This window comes from Mustela nivalis, assembly GCF_964662115.1.
Source record: "Mustela nivalis genome assembly, chromosome: 8".
In the NCBI taxonomy this organism is placed as follows: domain Eukaryota; kingdom Metazoa; phylum Chordata; class Mammalia; order Carnivora; family Mustelidae; genus Mustela; species Mustela nivalis.
The window spans coordinates 137756943-137772894 of record NC_139027.1 but is presented as its reverse complement, the minus strand read 5'-3'; the positions used below and the strand labels follow the sequence as shown (position 1 = coordinate 137772894).

Genomic DNA, 15952 nt, shown 5'->3' with positions numbered 1-15952 from the left:
TTAGCAAGCTGGGAAGCGGGCTATTGTCGGAGAATGCATCCTCTCCACCTTTCTCATTTCACTGCCTCTGCAGATTTTTTTTTTTCCATCTCAGTTCTATAAAGGGCTAATCCTGACCCTTGTCATTTAAATTGCTCCACCAGGGGTAGAAAAGCTGCCCTCAGCCGCTTAAAAAGCCTCGCTCACCCGTTTCCAGGAGCAAAGCTCTTCTATTCATTGCTCCTCCTGGAAGTGGCTGGCTAGTGTGCAGATGGGCCCGGAGCTTTCAGGGGCTGAATAAGTCTTGGGTCTTAAACAAGACGGGGCCATAGCTCAGTCACTTTGAAAGTGGGAGGCTCCGGGCTTTTCCAGTAAGGGCCGCGGAGGGGGATGAAGGAGGCCCAAAGAGAGGAAATCAACCTTCCAAGTCTGTGGTTGCCCTGTTAACAGGCAGGGTAGATTCAGGGAAAGAGTTCTGAGGTCCGGGTGACTGGGATGGTAATTTCATAATTGAAAATCTTTTTTACCGTTCACATCCTACAGATTAGTATTAATCAGGGGTTGCATCAACACATTGTTTTGAAGCACAGCGTTGGGAAGAATCACGCTGAGAATTCATCTGCATTACTCAAGAACTTTGAGATACAAATGAATTAAATGCGAAACCAACAATTTTGTTTTAATCAATATGCATGGAGGGAAGGTGGCTTTTTGTAACAGACAAAAACAGCCAGCCTTTCTCGAAAGCATCGAATCTTTTCAGGGCTTTAGTTTTCGAGAATGATGCTTTGAAAAATATCCCAATGCCTTGAATTGAAAAGGAAGCATTATCAGCCTGTATGTGTGACACTGAGTCCAGATTGTACTTGGGTGATTCCGCCAGGCTGATCTCTGGGCCGTGCAGAGAGGCTGTTTGGGGTCACTCTGGCCTGAGTGAGAAGCTGGGGGGTATTTCCCGGGATTGGGAAGGATCTAGTGGCTGAGAAGCAGCTGCGCCTTCCCTCGGCCTCCCGCTACACCTGCCAACGCTGTGACAGTGATTGAAGACTACCGTCCTCTCACTTGGGCCATTTCGGGCAAGTCTTCGTGAAATGTACTGGAAGCCCCTGTCGTGGCTGCCCATGAGAGAGGAAGAATGGAATCTACAAGGTACAAGTAGTAAATAAATAAAGCTCTGTTGTTATTATCATTTTTTTTTTTTTGATGGTTTAAAGCAAAATTTCACAGTTGCCACATCAAGACACGCCGGAGAGCGTGTAGCATCCCTGAAGCTTTGAAACATGGAGTCAGCCCTGCTCCTCGAGCGGGACCGGGGAACGACCGCCCACAGCCCAAGCCTGGCCTGCGACCTGTTTTGTGTAAGACAGAGAGTTCTTGGGACACAGCCATGGCCGCGCACAGTGTGCTGTGGGATGCTTTGAAGCTACAGCGGCAGAGCTGAGTTGCTGTACAGAGACTGTACAGGTCGCCAAGTCTAAGGTACTTACCGCCTGGCCCGTTACAGAAAATGTTTGTGGGCCCCTGCACCAAACTATGGAAAATAAAAAATCCAACTGTTTTTTTAAAGATTACTTATTTATTTATTTGAGAGAGACAGAGAGGGAGAGCATGAGCAGAGAGACAGGGAGAAGCAGATGCCCCGCTGAGCAGGGAGCCCGACGAGGGGCTCGATCCCGGGACCCTGAGATCACGAGCTGAGCTGAAGGCAGACGCTCAACTGACTGAGCCACCCAAGAGGCCCTAAAATCTCACTTATTTTTGAAAATAACATCAGGAAGTAGATTTAGGGGGTTCCTCCTCTGCCCACCAAGCCTCCCACTCACCTGGTACTTCTGGTGGCCAGATTGGGGTCCAGCCTATTGGACTTCGTAATGCAGGTTGACGTGGCGATGTTTCAGCAGGGAAATGGACAGCAGCACTTTCCCCCCCCTTTTTTTTTCTTTCCTTTCTCTCTTTCTCCCACTTTTTGAAGCCATATAACAGAAATCATGATGTGACAGGCAAACTCTTTGCTCATTATGAAATGATGAAGGTCAAGCTGCTCAAATCTTCTTTGCAAGTTAAACACCCGGTTAACTGAATTATGTCGGGAACTGGCCCCCGTTATCATGCTGACAAATAATTTGGCAGATCTCGCAAATAGAACTGTTTTGATTTACCTGTTCTGCTTCACACGTAACACCTTCTCCGTTTGTCTCTCTGGCTCCGCTGCTCATACCTTAAACAAGCCAGGAGGATTGAGACACTTGAAAGGCTGTCATCGACTGTCCCTATCATTGCTCCCCGTCCTTCCCCAGGAAGGCAGGGAATGTCAGGATTCTTGCAGGGTAATTACCATATCCACACCCGTGCAAGACGCTAGCCCATTTGGGACACCCCATAATTTTGCAGCAACAGAAACAAACAGCCACTTCTTGATTATGCCTCGGATGAACTGTGCTTACCGCATCTTAAACTTCAAAGCATTGAAAATTGCACCATCTCATAAACAAACCTATTTGGCAGGTTTTTTTTTTTTTTAACCTGTCCATGAACAAACCTGCTCCTCCTTTCATTACAAGCCTTTGTGATTACAGAGCTTTGTTCCTTTTGTTTGCAATTTAGAATTATGTGATCTTCTAAAACACTTCCCCTTGGTTGAAGTTTTTTTTTTTTTGAATCTGTAAAATGAAATCCCTAAAAAATAATAACCAGTAGAAGTATGTGCAAAATATATTGTATCTTTTGCATCCAGAAGAAACTACAGTTTTGATAACTTTAATTGGGTCCCTGAAGCAAAATTATTCTTGGAATAACCAAGGTATATATTTTTAAAACATGGCAGAATTTGGCCTTAGGAAATTTCTTTTAATTCTAATATATCAAAATTACTGGCTGTTTACAGAAGAACAGTTCTACAGGGGATTATCTACTTAAGATGTAATTGGGCACTAAGAATGAATCGCAAATATGGAGCAGACTTAAATTCAGGCAGAAGTGCTGGGGTCATTCGGGTTCTTCAGAGACTCATTCCTTTCCTTATTTGTAGATTTCCATTCGCCTTTCCCCTTTCCTCCTCCTCGCATCGTTCGGGTGATCTTAAAGCCATTTGTTTTGGTGGAACTAGCTTGGAAAGTTTCAAAGGGCTTCCCAGGAGGGAGGCTTGTCGTTAGGCACTTTAGCTGTGTCCAGGTGGGTGAGCAAAATTCCAGGCGCACGGCGACAGAGAGAGGCTTGCTGCCAAGAATTCACGCAATCCCGAACCCGCGAGAGTGAACCCGCGCGGTACCCATTCAGCATGACTCGAGTGAGGAGTCGGGGGGAACAAATTGCTCTCTGACTTGATAAAGAATGACCCTGCGATCCCACCTCACCCCCATTCAGAGGATTTCTACTTCCTGTCCGGTACGCCAGAGAAGTGCAGATTGGAGACTTCAGACTGGAAAGTCTCCCGCGGAACCACCATTTCTCTTTGTGCCGGATTAGGAGACTTTGAGTTGCTGAGTCGTTGATGAGACAGACAGGTGGGGAGGAAGGTGGCAGCAGATAGAAGTCACCGTTCCCCATCCCATTACTTCTGCTGGCTGTCTCCAGTGGCCAAGAGAGAGCCCTCGATTCTTGAAACTTGAAGTGATGGAACTTGTCAGTCATAGAATTTTAGCTTTCAATCTCTTGTTACCACATAGCCTTTGGTTTCCTTGTGGGACAATTATTGTATTGAGTATTGAGGATTGAGGATAATTTTAGGCACGTGCCTTGTGCTGTGGAAGCTGAGGGTCCAGACTTTCACACCCCCTGACCCCAAGACAGCCGGGATATCTCTGAAGTTGGGTTAACTCGATCATTCTTAACTGGGGGCAGTTCTGTCCTAGGGGACATTGGACAGTGTCTGGAGACAGCGTCTGGAGCAGGGAAAGGCCAGGGTGTGCCAAACACCCCACACAGCCCTGGACGGCCCTCCAAGCAGTTATCCAGCCCTGCGTGTCAACTGTGGTCGAGAAGTCCTGGGCTCACTTTTCTGGGACTTAGAATTCCAGGTCGGTCAAATAAGGAGAGGGCCCCATGGGAAGCCACTCATTCCAACAGCAGAGCCTACAGGTTCCTGTCCGAGCCTTTTGGCGACAGTACAGTGGCTTTACTTCCTGCCACCTGCCCTCAGGCCTGCCCCATCTGAGCCCCCGTAAATTCTGTGAGCGCCTCCTCGCTCCCTGGGCTGTTATACTTACAGTAAACTCAGTCTGAGTCCGTTTTCTTTGCTTGCAACCAAAACTGTAAATGGTTATCTCGTTGCTTTTAAAATTAGACATTTTTTTCCCTTAAAAATGGTAGAACCGCGCCACCTTTTTTTCCCCTCCAGTGGCGTCTTACACAGACCTTCATTTTCTAATGTGGGGGAACATGGAGCTGGTCTGTCGAGGTCTCTGGGCTCCCTTCCACCTCATTCTGCATAACCGACTTCCCACACCAGTGCCTGAGAGGAGCGTAAGGTCTCTGGAAGCCCATTTATAACCACTGGTTATAGCACAGTGGGCACCTGTTACGTTGGAACCTGAAGACAGACGTCATGAAACCAGCATCAGCCTTCATACCTTATTTGGAACGATTTTATATGACTTCTTGCCTAGTGACCAGTCAGATACCTGTAGGTGAGACTCACTTTTGGAAGCACAAAGCAAATGAGGAAAAGGTTCAGGACATTGGACCTGGCCTTTGGAGGGCCAGTCCTAGTTTGCGATGGTTTCCAAGATGGCCTTTCCCTCTCTTCCCAACACAAGCAGAGTAAGACTCAGCAGGAAGGTCTGAGTCCCAGAAAGGATCTAAACCTGGGGTCACAGCTTCCAATGCCCACAGTGCCAGGTAGGTACGTAAAGAGTCAGTTGGATAGCGGGTCTGCATGTTGGAGATGTAGGAATGTTCTGCTTCCGTGTCAGAAGTATTTGCCTCTCTTTCGCCTGGAAATGTGTGTTCCGTCTTAGTCTGTGTTTGCTCCTTCTTCGCACGAAAGACCTTAGTTATAAGAAGCAGCTTTCCACTGCGAGGAAAGAAAGAGTGTAAGCTTAATGATAAATGGCAGCCTGACCTCAGCGTTGAGTAATCCGGAGCAGTGGGGACTGCGGCTAACGGGCGGGCGAGTGCCCCACGTGAAGGGAGCGAGTGATGACATGTGTTGTTGCTTCGGGGAGAATGGGAGTCCAGGGCAGCTAAAGCAGCTCATGTTTAAAGAGAAGCTGGAAATCTGAATTTTCAGGTGAATTCTCTGTGTTTAAAAAAATTATGAAGGAAAGAAAAACACATCTGTGGGTTGTATTTGATTTGTTCGACATGCTTGAGAATTCTGTGTTGTTGTTATTTTTAATCAAAGAAGGAGATGTTAAGAAAGTTCAGCATTGGGATCCCTGGCTTCCTTGTTTTCTCTCTCTCTCTATTCAGAAATCTGCTTCTAGGTTTGTCTTCCTGAGGATACGTCTAGGCAGAGGATGGTGAGGGACGTGCAGAGTCTGGAAGGGCATGGAGGAGGCATTTCTGGGAAATGGCCGTGTGAGCAGAGGGGAGGCAGGAAGAGCCAGAGGCCTGTATGGCCCCGGGTTGGCAGGAGGCAGGGGTTCACGCATGGCACGAGACAGTCCGGACTGGTCCGGCTGAGGAAGGTCCCAGGGGAGCGTGGCTTCGCTGTGCCAGTGAAACGGGGCTGTGGAGGGTCTGAGCAGGTAGGAGAGGCGGAAAGCAGCATCTTAGGGGGGTTGATTTGTGTAGTGATGTGCAGGGTAGATGGGAGCAGGGGGAACGGGAATCTCTCAGGTGACGGCTGTGGACGGGAAAAGTAGAGCTGAGTGAAATGGGTAAAAAGAAGGAAAACCAGCTGGCTTTGAAGATGCTTAGAATGAGGGGTTAAATGAACAGGAATAATGAACATTTCTAGATTGTCAAGTGCAGCAGAGAAGCACACCGGTTCAGGCGTGGGTTTGAGTGATGTGGCACCTTTGGCGAGCTGGTGTCGTGGGGCACGGCCTGTATCATCCCGATGTCTCCGTTTCCTGATCCATTAAGCAGAGAAAATAACAGTCTCAGCCTCACAGGCTTGTCTAAAGATGAAATCAGTTAATATTTGTCAAGACCCTGGGAAAATATCTAACAGGAAGCTGTACTGTTAGGTGTGGGATTAACAAAGCGGGACCTTCTTCCTCTGCTGACCATTAGCTCCACACGCCTCATTCCCTTTCATTTGCACAGATAGTTCTGGAATCAGGTTGTGTGCCCTGGGTGGGGGTCATGATCTTTTATTCCTGCTTTGCAGAGGAAAACACTCAGGCTCAGAGAGGTTAGGTGACTTTCCTGACATCACACAGTCACGGGCCCAGCTGGAAACGGAACCCAACCTGTAATCAGACACGAGGCGACTTTCCTGAAGCAGCGGGTGCTTGAGGGCTGACAGTTTTCCCCAGGCCTGTCGTGGGACCGGGAAGTGGCTAGCCGCCCCCGTTGCTGGAAATGAAGCTACCTGTCTGCTAGCGGTGCTGGTAAATGCTGGGAGCTGTGGCCAGAACTGGAACCGGAGTTCTCGCTCATTGGCTCCTGCAGCTGCCGATGGGGGGGAGCAGCAGAAAGGGAGCTGGTTTCCAGACGCAGCAATGGAGCAGCGACCTCCTTACACGGAGCAGGTTTCCCCTCGGGGGGCTCCTGCTCCTCCTGGCCTCAGTCTGTGATAAAAGATTTCCCGCCGCCGTTGTGTCCCCACATCAGAGAGAGTCTGGGCCGTCGCGTCTGCTCTGCGCTTCCTTTCCCTTGCGTTCTGTCTCTGAAACAGCCACAGTTTTGTTCGGAGCGATCCATAATGTCCTTTCAAACCTATTAACAGCTCTGGGCTTTGTTTGTGTACATCAGAGAGAAGTGCAGCCCTCTGTCGCTAACGCGCCCTGACAGGTGGTGACGGTCACCCGCGGAGGGTTCAGGCTGCCTCCATTCAGATTCGGGCGTGCGTCCGTGTGTGTCTGAGAGCAGGGGCCCTTCCCCCTCATCACTGTTTTCTCTCTCCTCCTGTTGAGCCACACACACGTGCACGCTTGCGTGTGAGCACACACACACGCACACACGCGCACCCCAGCACCTCTTCGCTGTCGGTCAGTATTTCTCCCCGGGTGCTGAGCTTGATAACTAACGGAGAGTTTCTCCTGGCAATTTCACTTCTCACCAGAGGCACCCTGTATTTCGAAATTGTACAAAAGCCGTGTATATTCGATCTCACGCGGGCTCTCTGTGGGTTTCAAAGGTGGATTAACTTCACCAACGAGGTGGTCGATAGAACATAAACTATGAATGAGATTGTAATTTTGTGGTGGGTCCTGGAGACGTCAGTGCGTTGAAGGCAGCCGTCCTCTCCGCGGGTGGGTTGAGGAGTGGCCCTTTCCTCGTGTTTTACTGTTTCAGGGCAGCTCGGGGAGAAGCAAGAGAATTAGGAATACAGTGAGAAAGCAGATTCTCAGAACCCACGGCCTTATTACATTTGGTGGGAAAAGGACACCCACGCAGGTGGATGCGGCTGCCCTGGAGCCCCTCTTCATAAGGCGGTGGGTTTGGGGTCAGGGTGCAAAAATGTAAGCCAGGGTTCCTGAGAAGCCATGCTTGCCCGCGGCTGTTGGGAGACGTAGGCCTTGGCTGCCATGTTGGGTCTGTGCTCATGCATGAAGCCCAGCGAACATCCCCCCCGGTCCCCTCCTGACTGATTTTGTTAACAGCCCTTTATCGTGTCCTGTGGATTCGACATCCCAAATACGTCTGGTCTCCCTTGACTCCTGTCCACGGCCACGACTGCAGACTGAGCTGCTTCTCTCCCTGCACCCAGCAGCAGCGCCCCCGCTGGACTCCCTGCCCACTCTGGCGCACCCCGATCCACGGCCAAGGTGCCCATCTCACGGGGCGAGTCTGGTCACATTTTAACCATCCTTCCAGCCTCCCTCCCAGCTTGGACAATTCATTAGCTTCGTCTTCCTTCTGGGGTAAAGGTGAGCAGTCTGGCTGGTCCCGGTCTTGTTGTGAGAGGTGACAGACCCCCTGACGCCTGCGTCTGCAGCCCGGCCTCCTGCTTCCTCATCCTCAGTGGTCCCTTCTCATCCCCACCCCTTGCTCCCCCCCTCCCTCAAAGGGCTGTTCCCTCGAGCGGTAGCAGTGACACTGGTCACCCTGACACAAGTCTTGTTCCCCTGTCACATTCCCCCAGGACCACCCAGTGGGCCCTCAGAAATCACAACTGACCCATTCATCCAGCAGGTGTTTCCAGAGCACCTGCCCTGTGCTGGGGGCTGTTCTTGGTGCTGTGGTGGAACAGCAGGAAGACAACGGGCTTCCAGTCTCTCAGCGAAGGGGTCAGCGGCTGTGCGGTGTAATGTCAGGGGTGGTCAGTGACGTAGGAAATGAAGGGAGAGTGAGGACAGGGAATCAGAGGAGGGGGATCAAGGGATCAAGGGACGGCTGCTTCTGGGGCCCACGACATTTCCTATGAGGATGTGACTTTTTTTTTTTAAAGATTTTATTTATTTCTTCGGCAGAGACAGATCACAAGTAGGCAGAGAGGCAGGCAGAGAGAGAGGAGGAAGCAGGCTCCCTGCTGAGCAGAGAGCCTGATGCGGGGCTCGATCCCAGGACCCTGAGATCATGATCTGAGCCGAAGGCAGCGGCTTAACCCACTGAGCCACCCAGGCGCCCCGAGGATGTGACTTTTGAGTAAGACCTGAGTAAGTTGAGGAAGGGGCCCCCGGGGGTCCTCGAAGTCCCCAGGGAAGGCTTCCCCGACTGGACCCATCCCCTGCTGTCATCCGCACACAGGACTGTGTACTTCTTTGCATTCTTGGTCATGATTGGACATCCTGTACATTTTTTGTGCCATCTGTGTGATCAATATTTATCTCCTGAATCAAATTTTAGTTCCATGAGGGCACGGACTGCCATCTTTCCCTTTTCTCTTCACACCTTCTTATCCCCAGCATCCATACAGCATGCAGAGCAGGCTGAGTAATGCCGCGTGAGTGAGGGGAGCTTCGTGTGAGGGGATCCCCCAACCCTGGCAATTCCTTCTCCCACCAGATCCTTGGAATTCCCTCTCTCACTGGATCCTTGGCACAATAAAGGCCTCTTGTGTAAGGTTGCAGAGCTCAGGTACCAGCCCGTCTCTGAGCATCCTGTCCTTCTGGGTTTTGGGTCACAGGATGGGGAGGGAGACGCCTTGAGACGGGAGATATGGAGGACCAGGCACGCAGGCAGGGCCAAGCAGAGCCAGGGATGGGGCTTCATGACTTCTCCAGGAGGTGGATATTGGAACTTCAGCGCTGCTGGTCCTTATGCCCAAGTCAGTGGCCGTTGAAGCACGCTCATCGTCACGTTCAAGTGGAAGAGCACCTGGCGTAGCAGCGCCCACGTCCCGTCTGTCTTTGTCAGGAACCCTAGCAGGCAGGTGTTCTTCCGAGGCCCGGGAGCAGGCTGTATTCTTTTCTTGGACATCGGCCCTGATGGTACTACAGAAGAGGCATCGGAAAGATCAGATCGGGAGACCCGACCCTTGAGGCTTGCCTGTCTTGCCCTTGGAATAAACCAAGAAAACAGGGAATCGTTAATTGTCGGGAGCCTGTTGCCCCGGGAGGGGTTCCGGGATGAAGAGGGGAAAATTTGAAGCATACCTCACCCTCTCGTCACATGCTCAAGACAACACCTATATTTTGAGACGTGCTGGTAACATTTCAGAGCAATTACCATAAATAGAACATCTACCAGGTTTCACTGCATTTACCTGTGACATTACACTAAGTGAATCTGCTGGAAGTGGGAGAATCATGCCTCATTGCAGATGCCGTTTGGCACTCCGGACAGCAAGCAGCTGGTTTGCTGGTTTAAAAGTGGAATGGAGGCCGCAGGGCATAAGCCTGGAAGTTTCGAGGCCGTCTTCCTGAGCTGCTGTTGAGTGCCTTGGGCTCCTGCCTGCTCAGCTGGGAGTCGGTCCTGTCCCAGCCCCAGACTGGTAACCTGGGAGGCACGACCCTGGAGGCTGGCGGCAAGGACCGGAACAGTACCCAGAATCTCAGATGTGCAGGAGCATAAAACACAAAGGTTTCTGGCTTGTTTAAAAAGTCAATTTTACCAGGGCTTGGGGAGAGGGAGAGGGAGGAGACTGAGTAGACGGAGCGCCGAGGTGGTCAGGGCAGTGGAACTACTCTTTGTGACCCTCGTGGCAGATGCATGTCATGGTACATTTGTCAAAGCGCAGCACCAGGAGCTCACCTTTCTTAATGTAACTTAGGGACTTTTGGCAATGATGATATACCCATGTGGGGTCATCGATTATAAAAATTGGACCATGCTGGTGTAGGATGTTGATAGTTGACAATGCTGTGTGTTTTGTGGGGGGGCAGGGAGTAGATGGGAACTTTCTGTACTTTCTGCTCAATTCTGCTGTGAACCTAAAACTGCTTTAAAAAAGCTGTATTAAAAAAATAACTGACTAGAGCCCCCACTGTGTGCCAACATAGAGCTCCCAGGGAAGGTAGCTGTTAAGGAAATTGATTACATAATCTATTTGCAGGTGTAATAAGTGCCATGGAGGTAAAGCACTGGGGGTTATGGGTGGTTATAAAGAAGACCTAGTCTTGCAGATGGTCAGCATCACTTTCTCTGAAGAAGGGATATTTGAGTTGAAATCATCCCCATACACCAGCAAAATGCAGCAAATAAGACCAACGGAAATTATTGGTGATTAAAATAATTCAATAATTCGATTGAAATAATTCAATTGCTGATGGGATTGAAAAATTTAGAGTGTGGTAGCTTCAGGTTTGGCTTGATGCAGGTGCTTCATCAGTGTCATCAGTGTCCTCTTCTCCATTTCTAGCACTGTTTTCTTCCGTATGGGTTTTACCTTCATTCAGGGTCTGTTCTATGGTGGCACCTGCTGGCCTAGAGTCTTCTTGAGGGCCTTTTTCGTTGGGGAACCCTTAGTGTGAAGAGAGCTGATGTGAAAAGGAAATTCAGTAAATGTTTGTTGAACAAATAAAGGTACTTTTCTGCTTATATGACCTTTTGTGGGTGACATTGAGCACCTGTATCAAGCCATACCTGAAGCTAGGACTATGCATGGACTTTGCAATTCCATGAGCCAGTAAAAACTCTTTATTTTGTTGGTTTGATTGCTTGATAGTACTCTTAAGCAACTTCAACTGAAATATCACTTCTTCAGAGAAAGTTCCCTAAGCACCCAATATGAAGTCTGGCTGACTTACACAGACATTTATAAACCCCTGGGCTTTTCATTAGTTTTCTTTTCTTCCTCTCTTCACATGTTGAAATCTGTTCCATTTGTGATGGGCTGAATTGTGTCCCCCCAATCCATATATTGAAGCCCTAACCCCTGTAGTGCCTCAGAATGTGACCATATTTGAGACAGGCTCTTTAACAAGGTAATTAAGGTAAAAGGAGGTCGTTGAATGACTGATATGACTGCTGTACCTGTAGGAAGGGGTGGTTAAGGACACAAACACAGAGAGAGGGCCGTGGGAGAATATGGGGGAAAGGTGGCCATCTAGGAGCCAAGGGGAGAGGCCTCAGACCCTCTCAAGCCATCTCAATTTTGCCCATACCTCGGTCTCAGATTACGAGCCTCCAAAACTGAGAAAAATCAATCTCTGTTGTCGAAGCCTGCCCAGTCTATGGTACTTCGTCACGGCAGCCTCAGTAGACTGACGAATGATCCGTAACAGATTCAGCTCAAATCTTCTCTCCTCCGTGAAAGAATAGAAGGGGGTTGGCAAGCTGTGGCCCTTGGGCCAAATCGGGCTGGTGACCTGTTTTTGTTAATAAAGTTTTATTGGCACCTGGCCATGCCCATTTGTTCACTTGCTGTGTGTGGCTGGTTTTGTGCTACAAAAGCAGAGCCAAGACATCACAATTGAGACATCGTGACTCATAAAGCTGAGAATATTTACGTCATTTTACAGAAAATGCATGCTGATTCTTGGTCCAGGAGAGTGGTTGGTGGCTCGGGCTGTGCACTCAGACAGGCATGGGTTTAAATCCTTGTTGTTATTGATAAACTGGGTAAATCACTTAACCCCCCTGAGCAAAAAAAAAAAAAAAAAAAAAAAAGCTAGTATTATAATCCTGAATACTCGCATTACTCTCCTGGTGGAGCTTGTAGTCCTGACCTGCTAGATGCTGGAAGGCTTGTAGAATTGGTTTCTTGTCTAACCGGTAATTTTTTCTTGTGTCTAAAATAATTGGTTGATCCTTTATGCCATCTGTGACTCTGAATGGATTGAATGGGCACTAAAAAGATGACTAACCTTCCCCCTGGTTTTGTTGTTTTGGTTTTCCTTCTTGTTTCTTCGTTTTTCTTTTTTCCTGAAGCACAAGACAGAAGTCTCCTGTCCGCTGTCAGGTGGGCCATGTCAAACCCCCACAGTGTGTTCACACAAAAATCTGAAAAGCTTCCACTGGGAAGGTGATGCTGGTGGCTGGGGACGGGCTGGAGGGGGCTCTGCCCTTCCATGAGCTTGCACAACACTTAGTCTCAAGGGCTTCACTGCTCCTCTGTCCTGATCAAACGTAATTTTATGAAGAGCTCTGTGTAGGTTAATCTTACTCTGAAGCAAAAGGAAGTCATAAGACCTCGGAAAGCCTGTTTCAACGAGGCCACTAGCTGCTACTGGGGTGCACTCTGCTTTTCATGGCTGTAGAGCATGTAAGACAGTGGGTGGCTTATGGCCCAGGTTAGGGGTAGGCTGATGAAGAGTCCAAACCCGGACTCTACTGCTGTGGTACCTTGAACTGTTTGCTTAACCTCTCTGAGCTCCAGTTCCCTGACCATAAAAGAAGTGATAATAGTAACTTACCTCCTAGGTTAGGGTGAGGATAAAATGAGATGATTTCTGTAGACGTGTGTACAAAATCACCTGGTTTTGTATCAGTCCATGGGGAATGTTCTGTAATTATTAGCTGTTATTATTATGATGGGCTGACGGTACCTCCATTTCCTCTCTGTATACCAATTCAAGAAATTTATATAGGAGGGCTTGTTGGGAGGGTTAAGGAAAGTGGAGTAATGCAGTTTAATAGATCACTTGGTTTTTATTCCTTAACAATCTTTGAAGGCAGAAATCTGTGACCCAAAAGAAGTCCTCACTTAAGAAACCTTGAAACAGTCAATATCTGAGTGGGTAAAAATGGGATTCTCCTGAGAACTCTGACTCCTCTGTGTGAAACTACCTTTTTTTTTTTTTCCTTTTATGAAGTGAGAGAGTATGTGTGGGCAGTGGGGAGGGGCAGATGGAGAGGGGGAGAGAGAGAATATTGAGGAGGCTCCGTGCTTATTGTGGGGCCTGACCCAGGGCTCGGTCTCACAATCCTGAAACTATGACCTGGGCCAACATCAGGAATCAGATGCTTAACTGATTGAGCCACCCAGGTGCCCTTGAAATTTCTTTTTCTTCTTTTCTTTTCTTCCCTTTTTTTTTTTCTCTCTTTTCCTTCCTTCCTTCCTCTCTCTCTCTCTCTTTTTCTCTTTTTTAAGATTTTATTTATTTATTTGAGAGAGAGAGAGAGAGAGGGGAGGGGGCAGAGGGAGAGGAAGCAGGATCCCCGCTGAGCAGGGAGGCCACACAGGGCTCAATCCCAGGACCTTGAGATCCTCCCCTGAGCTGAAAGTAGGTGCTTAACTGGCTGAGCCAACCAGATGCCCCTGAACATACTTTCTTAAGTCAAACTTGCAAACGGTTTTCAGCAGTGGTTACCCCCACAAAGCCAAACCTGCAGAACTTGTTCCATCTTACTCCCCACCACCTCGTTTCTTTCCTCCTCTTTTCTGTTGCTCTCTTTGCTCAGTCAGCAGCATGGGCACCTGTAGGAAAAGGTGATGGTGAAGAGGGTGTGGGGGAAGAGAGTCTATGACTGCCAGAGCTGTGAAGGCCGGGAGTACTATTTCTCACGCTGAAAGAAATCTGAATGTCACACACGTGAACGGAACGTGCTCATTCAGATGCACTTCCGAAAGCGTTCTATAGAATAGAAGACATTGAGCGAAAATGGGCAGTGGCCCGGCTAGATTTGATTTTCAGCAGGTGTTGCTTGATGGACTCAGTGATGATTTTGATATTTGGTTAACATTTTGGAACCTGATTGCTAGAGTCTGGTTATTTTTTCAATAATCCAAAGGATGCTCTCCATGGGTCCCCCTAAGAATCTGAGACCCAGTTGGTCATCTCTGAAGAACCGTGGACGTGGCCTGAGCCATAGTCTTTGGTGAATGAATGTAATCATGTTCTGAAGAAAGGATATCCTGCGGCCAAACTGAAATCTTTCTAATCTTAAATTTGTTTATCCCCCTTTGTTGCCTGGCTGGTTAATAACATCACTACCAAAAATCTGCAGGCAGTGATCTAGGCATCTTGTTTCCAGGCTGACCATCCCCCATTCCTTTACCTTGTTCTTTTTTTGAATCAGTTTTAAACGCTTCTGGATCGATGCTGGGCTACGTGATCCCACTCAGCTGGAGAGCTTCTGGGATGAATGGGCCAATTCCAGAGCCACTGCAGATAGTCTGCAAGGCTGAAAAGCCAATTATAGGTAATTAGGAGTCACTCCAAGATTCTGTAGACAGTAGCTTGATACTGCCTGATGGCCATAAACAACGAACTCTGAATAAAAAACTAATTTGAAATAGCTTGACTATTAGTTTCTACCATTATTTGTATGTTTCTCATTGCCACGCATTCGACTTTTGCATCCTCAGATCTAAGAATTACACACGTCAGCATGTATTTTACAGATAATAGGGGCCTTGTCTGGAACCGTAGTGAGATTCTCTCCACGCTGCTCATATGAAGCTGAGACTCATTAAGATTTTCTAGTAATAAATGGGCCGACTTAGCCCTTCAGAGCTGGAGCTAGAAATTATTGCTCACCCTCATTTCTGTCTCTTTCTGCTCATGACACTCTTTTAAAACTGAAAAGTCTTTTTAATATGAAAATATCCCTTACACACATTGAGAAACTAGAAAAGTATAAAAAATATAAATCATCTTTAATTCAGCTCCTGGAGATGACCACGATGAACTTTTGGAATAGATCTTTTGTCGGTCTGTCTTTGTGTTTTTGTTTTTTTTCCCCTCCTCCTCCTCCTCCTTCTTTTTTTTAATTTAAATAATCTCTACATCCTACATGGGACTCACAGTCATGACCCTGAGATCAACTGTGCCTGGCTTTGTGTTTCTTATTGTCTACTCCTCTACTTAGAAACGTGAAGTCTTCCTAAATCTGTTCTGTTTTGTAATATGGTTTTTCATCACTTTTATTAAGTGATAAATTTTTCATTACTTTACAAAGTGATACATTTTTCATTGCTTTAAGTGATACTTTATTAAATATCTTTTTATCACCAATGAATATAGATCTTTATCATCGCTTTAAATGACTGTGGCATAAGAGTCTGTAATATGTGTATTAAAGACGTCTATCATTATTTTAGGATCATCTTATCACTGCCTCCCACTTCCAGCTACTGCTGATGAGCCCATCGACCTGAAGGTTTTCACTAGCTTTGTGTGGAGGCAGTTCAATGGGAAGTGAATTGTCTTCCAACAAACGGTGTTGGGACAACTGGATATTTACATGCAAAAATGAACTTCAATCCCTACCCTATTTCATATACAAAAATTAAAGGGAAATAGATCATATGCCTACATGTAAGGTCTGTCAATGGAAAGTTTATAGAAGAAAATATTTTTTAGGTTAGGCAAAGTTTTGTTAGAGAAGACATAAAAACAATGAATCATTGTTAGGTTAGGCAAAGTTTTGTTAGAGAAGACATAAAAACAATGAATCATGGGAAAACATGATTGATAAATTGGAGAAAAAGAGACAGTCTATTAAAATATTGGCAAAATATTTGAACAGGCATTTCATCAAAGAATAGGAATGAATGGAAAACAGGCACATGAAAAGTTGCTTGACATCATAGGGA

At 47.5% G+C, this 15952-nt stretch overlaps 1 long non-coding RNA gene across 2 annotated transcripts in view; it reads left to right on the top strand.

The window, feature by feature from the left end:
* The window catches only part of LOC309872030, a 65292-nt gene extending 49627 nt beyond the window's left edge, over positions 1-15665 (top strand). The window contains exons 1-2 of one of the 2 annotated variants that reach the window (XR_014315625.1): positions 14436-14556; positions 15458-15665. This is a non-coding gene — a long non-coding RNA (uncharacterized lncRNA). Of the gene's footprint in view, positions 1-14435; positions 14557-15457 lie in introns of those variants that run through there. The other variant, XR_014315624.1, reaches the window with a different exon arrangement.
* The last annotated feature ends 287 nt before the right edge of the window (positions 15666-15952 follow it).